This window comes from Triticum aestivum, chromosome 4B (assembly GCF_018294505.1).
Source record: "Triticum aestivum cultivar Chinese Spring chromosome 4B, IWGSC CS RefSeq v2.1, whole genome shotgun sequence".
Taxonomy (NCBI): Eukaryota; Viridiplantae; Streptophyta; class Magnoliopsida; order Poales; family Poaceae; genus Triticum; species Triticum aestivum.
In genome coordinates, this window is record NC_057804.1 from 622,248,927 (window position 1) to 622,255,475 (window position 6,549).

Genomic DNA, 6,549 nt, shown 5'->3' on the forward strand with positions numbered 1-6,549 from the left:
CCACCATCCGCCTGCTGATTTACTTTATTAATCATGTGAGTGCTCAACCCCAGGCCTCTCTAGCAAACGCCTTTGGATCTGCATCATCTGGCAATTGCTGAGAAGTGCTAAGCCATGTCCCCACTAGAGATGCTATGACTACTGCTTGTGTCAGAATATTCCATTTTATCAATCATACCGGCATCAGCAGCGAATGTCTTGTTAATCTCAGCAACCCCAGATAGTACTTGTGCTCTATCTTAAAACCTCAAGGGTGTGCAATAAAGAAACCCCGGGGTCTAAAAGAACAAGACACTGAATAAGGAGAATAAATGAGATATTAGTCACCCCTGTTGGTGATCTTATTAGTTGTAGAATGCGTTTGTGCACGATCAGGGATTAGTTGGTCTGCTTCCTATTTCCGAACTCTGTAGCATGTAAATGTAAGAAAAACCTTATATGTGGCTTATAATTTAGTGTTGCTTTAGGGGATGAAATCGACCAAGGTGCTGAGGAAGGATCGTTGAATCCCAAACATACGTGCGTCACAAGAGCTGGCTTCGCTTGCTCTGTTCGATCAACGTCATACACCAAGACTACCAATTTCATTTTGTAATTGGACATGAGTTCTTCTTACAAGCAACACAACGGCTTCGAAAGAAATGATGCAAATAATGTACTCAACTACAAGTATCTATTGAACAAATACAACATGGTGGTGAAGTGCATTGAGGAGGGGGGGCATATGCCCCCTGTCCATGTTTTTTTTTGTTTGGAAAATCCATTTTTTTGCAATTTATTTAAGTTGTAGATATATTGGGCCCTTATTTAAGATGGGCCCTAGGCCGCCGCATCTTTTGCCATGGCTCCCCCCGAGAATTTCTCCCAATAGCATCTGCATCGCTCCGTGAAGACAGTCCCGAATGCAGCGAGGATGAGCCCGCCTTTGTTAGGGTGCACCGCCGCAAGGAGGGTCAGCGTTACCGCCGCGCCAGCCGTAAGGCTGCGCATGGCGGCTGAAACCAGGCTGCGGCGCCGCTGCAGGAGCCGCCGCTACTCGTTAAGTGATGCATCTCCTCCAGCTTCCATCACGGCTTCTCCTCTCTCTTCAGATCTTCAGCTGCAAAACCCAAGCAACAAACACAAAGTGCAGATCAGAACAACTCAACCCAAGAAACCAAGAAGAACTGCATATCTGAAGCTGCAAAGACCACACAACAGCACAAGCTCCACCCAAGCAACAAACTGCGCCCCAAGAGAAGCAGAAGGTGTCTCACCTCACCTGGCGAGAAAGGGAGGGACAAGGCGAGAGAGAGTGAAGTGTAGGGAGGGATGAGGCGAGAGAGAGTGAGTGCAGGGAGGGACGAGGTGCGAGAGAGTGAAGCGCACAGAGGGAGGGAGGGAGCAGAAGAGAGCTACTAGCAGGGTATAAATGGGACTGGCTTCACGGCAGTCGCCTGATTTTGGGACTGGGTCAGTAGATTTGTATCCACTCGACTGAACCAAAATTAAGGTCAGTCAATTTCATCAGTATTGTAACACAACTTAAGCCTTTTTTCCACACGAAACCAACAGAAGCCCACATTTCTTGGGCCAAGTCTTTGTAGATGGCCTATGAATAGCCCTTAAAAGCACACGAGAGTGTTTGATTGGGCTTTTTCTGGCTGCAGCTGCGGCTTCCTGCTTCGAAGCCAAAAGCTTCTATTTAGTGGCTTCCGGCTGCAGCTGTGGCTTCTGGCCGAGGCTTCAGTTGCATGCAATGGTTAGTGGCTATATGGGCAATTTCACACATGTTTATTTATTTTTATACATGTGCAATCTCACCGATCAATAGCATTCCCACACATGTTTATTTTTATATGTACATATATTTGGAAAATGTGTTATTACTATGCAAAACTGAGCATATTATAGTGAGATTTCCTCAAAAAAGAGTGTTTTCTTAAAAGTAATGGATCAATGACATCCGTATTACCCTTACAAAAGAAAAGAAAAGAAAACTAAAATAATGTAAAAAAGGATCGCTGAATCCCAAACGTACGCGCGCATGCGTCACAAGATCTGGCTTTGCTTGCTTTGTTCGATCAACGTCATGCACCAAGAGGAATACCCTACCAATTTCATTTTGTAATTGAACACGAGTTCTTCTTACAAGCAACACAACGGCAACGAAAGGAATGAATAAGCTCCCTCCGGGCTCTCCCTTCGGAGTTTCACGCCAGTGGAACTCACAAAAGCAGCGCAGCTAATGAATCGATGAATCCGTGGGCAAATCGTTGTGTCCATACATTTGATGTGCCTTTTGAAAGTCGCATTTGTTTTCAACAATCGGAAATGAGAATATTCCATTCCATGGCATAGTTCTCAATGTTAGTAAACAGAGTGCGTTATCAACTGAATAATAAATCTCCCCTACACCGTAACCGTATTACATTCATTCAAGTTGGCAATCCCCTGATCTTTGCTTCCGGTGTGCGATCCGAATTGACATATAATGACCGTAGTTAGCAGGCAATGACCAAGGTCAGTGCATCTCGAACTAGTGGGTCACTATATCTAAACTATCTAATACAACTACGGAATGCGCTTTGAATTGCACTTCTGCTCGTAATCACTACGAACCGGAAAGGAAGGAAGCAGCTTTAGAGGAGGGATGCCGTCAAACAAAGGATTTTTTATATGCTAAAGATACCGGTTCAATATGTCATTTCCGAAACCGAGGACCACACCGCTGGGAGGACAACTCAAGCACCAAAGACAAAGGTATCGCTCGTAAAAGTGATTTTCATCGTAGTACTCGCTCTAGCGTTAGGTTCAATGCAGCGTGTAAATACCTCTAGCCCTAGGGAAGGGGGCGTGTCGTTCCCAATGGTGGAATTGCTTCTTGTCTGCTTTGCCGAGGAGAGCGCTCGCTACCCGATCCCCCTAAGCTAATGTAGTTCCCAGGTTGCCTACTAGATACTGTTTACGGCTATATCCGTGTAGGAAGCCAAGGAAAGAGATAATTGATAGTTGCCAAAACCACGTAAAAGAAATGAGATTGAACATATTTCAATTCAACAAATTCTGATTGTTTCATTATCAAATGCAAGGGATGTGGGACCAGGTTCTATTATTGGAGTTAAGCGGTGTAGGAGCCGTGCCGTTCCTGTGTATTAGCTCGTTGTTAGCAGCCCCGAAGGGCGTAAAGGGGGTAAAAGATTTCTCGGAAGCAGCTCTTCGCCTGTGGGAACTTGCTCTTTTCTTTTGTTTTAAAATGCAACCTATGCTGAAACAGCCGAATAAAAACCAAAAAGTAAAGAGGTGGATCAGTTGATCCTTTTCTCGATTAAATGCGCTTTCTATCTATCTATTCCGGTACCAGGAAAAGCAGAATAAGCAGTTGAGCACCAAGAAATTCCTATTTCAAGTAAGTACGAAGGGGCAAGAGAGACTGTCATAATATTACTATGGGAGACGGATCCTGTTAAGTCAGTACGAATGTGATACGAAAAATCCTCTTCCATTCTTTCCGGCTGGGCAACATGACTGATGGGAATGTTCGCTACTGCTTCGGCGTCCATCTCATACATATGTTCTCTGACGACCTCCATATTCCACGGCCTGGTTGCAGCATGGATAAGATCCGACACAAACATAGGTGGATCACTGGACCGCGGGCACAACGGCGTCATAACATCTTGTTTCTCAAGAGTACGTAGCAATCGGTCCTTCTTGGAGTTCAACAAAATGAACAGTAGCTAAATTGGAACTAAGGTGACCGATCATCCACCGGTGGGTAGAAATATGAATGTTGACTAGGGTCCCCTGTGCTCATTTGATTCTGAGTCGGCAGCATATCAAGCTCCTAGCCCCGCCTTAACAACCCTCATAGTGTTATGTCCCCCGATCGATAGCTTAATACATTTCAGTATTTGGCTTGCTTTCTTCATTTTCCATAGGTTTATACGGAGTTGAGTCGTAACCAGCCCGCTTCACAATCTTTGGGGTCTACAAAATAGTGCATGCTGCCACTATCAACCAAGGCAATCACTGGCACTCCGTTTACCTGGTATCTCTGTCCATAGTCGTCTCCTATTTTGGAAGACTTAGACTTGCGACACAGCAGCAATATTATTCAATTAACATGTCATTCAAACACAGCGCGCCTTGTTAATTGCTCGTCACGTAAGTGAATTTACGAATAGGGAGCCCAGGTGCCCAACAAGTGAACTATTTCCTCCTCCAGGATTGTTGCTTTCCTTCTATAGCCTCACGTATGAAAAATGTGTGCCTTATAGAGGGCTAGGCCACAAATACATAGCATAGATAACAAGGGTTTCGCCAGAGTAGACGCTCAAGCGAAACATTCCACTTATTGAAGAAGGGATATAGGTATTTCAAGTTCAAGAAGTAGGCATTGATCCCAAAGAATGTAGTGAAAATCTAGGCTAGGAGGAATGCGTCAGAGCTGAGGTCAGGCAAAAGGTTGCTGGATCTTTATGTTGGCCGGAAGTTATTTCTTTTCAATGAGGTTCAATGTTCTCTAGATTGCTTAGAAGTAGCCTGCCTTACTCGAGCCAACTAGGATCAGAAGGTGTTGATAGGGCTAGACTTTCTCTCATGGGCGTGACCATATTAGATAAAGGGTCTTTTCATCACTTTGGCCTGGAGCCGAGTAAGTAAGGACTTTGCCAGATTTGAACTCCAAAGTCATTTACGCCCAGTATTTCCTTTGATTCTTATAGCCTTCGTGTCAAGGAGCGATGCGAGCGGTCCAATTGCACATCAATAGCAGCTGCTTTTATCTCCGCATTCACTAAATGAAATGCTGAACCCATGTTGGTAATTCCCTCTGTGCTCTACTGTCTTGAACTATTTTCTTTAGTTGACATGGAGGCTTCAGTGCCACGTTCAAGCTAAAAGTTGTGAAAGCAAGTCAAGCAGTGCCAGATGATGATAAAATAGCGACGCATCCTTCTTTTGAAAAGTGACCAAACGGGACTTTTCAGCATAGTATCAGATGCCTTATTTTGTTAGTTAGGATCTCCTTCTCACTCCAAAGTATGGCTGGTGTATACTCGGCCTTTCCCACTGTAGTTTGGAGCTCACCCTTTATTTACACCGACCCAATCTACAATCAACAAAATGTAATTTTATAAGAAAGAAATCAAGCGAAAGCTAACTGTCAACTATAAATAAATGCTTTTGCTTTCTATCCAGTAGCTGATGCTTTATGTAGTAAAGAAGGAAATTCTTGGAGTTAGCACGGTACTGAGGTCTCTGGAGCGAGTGACGGATTATATCTTTTGGAACATTAGAGGTTGTGGACAGCACTCATAGCTCCTCTATTTCTCAAGGGTCTATGCTTCCTGTTTGCACTCTTTCTGGGTCCAATGCGATAGAGAAGCAGGCAGTGAACGGATTCATCCTGCAAAAGTGGCCATACTAAGAGCTCTGGCTAGTCCTTGCTTCATGAGGTACATACTTCTTCCGGTCTGCTCTGTTGCCGAGCTTCCATTCGCGGACACCTACATTCCCAAAAGGCTAGGGCAGGGCAAATACATGAAGTCGGAATGATTCCCACACCTGGATTGAATGCTCTGCCAAAGTAAACCTAAACAATTAATTGAAGGAAGTGTAGCCCGGCATCGATTTCATGTGTCGGTTGCCCAACCCAATAAGTAGTAGTTTTTGAATGATTCTTGTTAGCCGGGAGTTAGAGATGTACTTTCTATTTCAATGAAGTAACCAACCAAAAGAGAGTGCTAAAGGAGTCATTCAGAAGTGAGTGAAGGGGCGCAGAAAAAAGCTGGTGAGCAAAGAAAGCTCAAATTGTTAATTAAACGGGCCCTGTTAATGAAGTATTTCGTTACCTTCCTTTATTCTGATTTTGACCATTTAGTTGAACTGACTCTGTTAATTCGCTCTCAGGTAATTGGATTGCGATTTCCTCTGGATTCAATCTCAATGACTGCTAGGATTTCTTTCTACTTCTATCTGTGGCATATAGAATTTTACGATAGATGAAGCGGAAGAAGGAACAAGGCTTGAAGGCGGATTAGCAAGGGAATGAATCTGATGAAGCTGTTCCTCCGCTAGAATAAGGGGGGCATGATCGCTGATTTGACCGGGCAGACCAGATGAGCGAGATTGATTGAAAGCACTGTGCCAACTTGCGTACAAGATTTTTAGACTCTAGTAAATCCTCTTCACAAGTTATTTCGTACAGGCTATTCAAGGTCTATTGGCTTTATTGCTTATGTGGTACTTCGACCGCGAAGCCTCGCTTATGCACCGAGAAAGATCGTAGATAGAAAAGATCTGTTATGCACCAACGACGGCCCCTTCTCTTTACCTTTATCGTCTCATACCTTAGTCCATTGCTGGCTTGAATGTTGTCTCTCTTCTTCTTTGCTCGCGAGAGTGAATAAGAGGATGACCCACCGGGGGTGGATGGAATGAGTCGGCAAGGGGATCAACCATCTTCTTTCAGTAAAGGCCCACACATTATCCTTAATATTGGGATAAAAGGACTCTGAAGAAGGAAACTCTCTTCCCGTCTTGCGTAACTGACCACTGCAAATCAAG

The 6,549-nt window shown here is 44.2% G+C and overlaps 1 pseudogene; it reads left to right on the forward strand.

Moving 5' to 3' along the window:
- The first annotated feature begins 1,753 nt into the window (after window positions 1-1,753).
- Window positions 1,754-6,549, forward strand: part of LOC123090293 (NADH-ubiquinone oxidoreductase chain 5-like) — a 7,923-nt pseudogene continuing 3,127 nt past the window's right edge.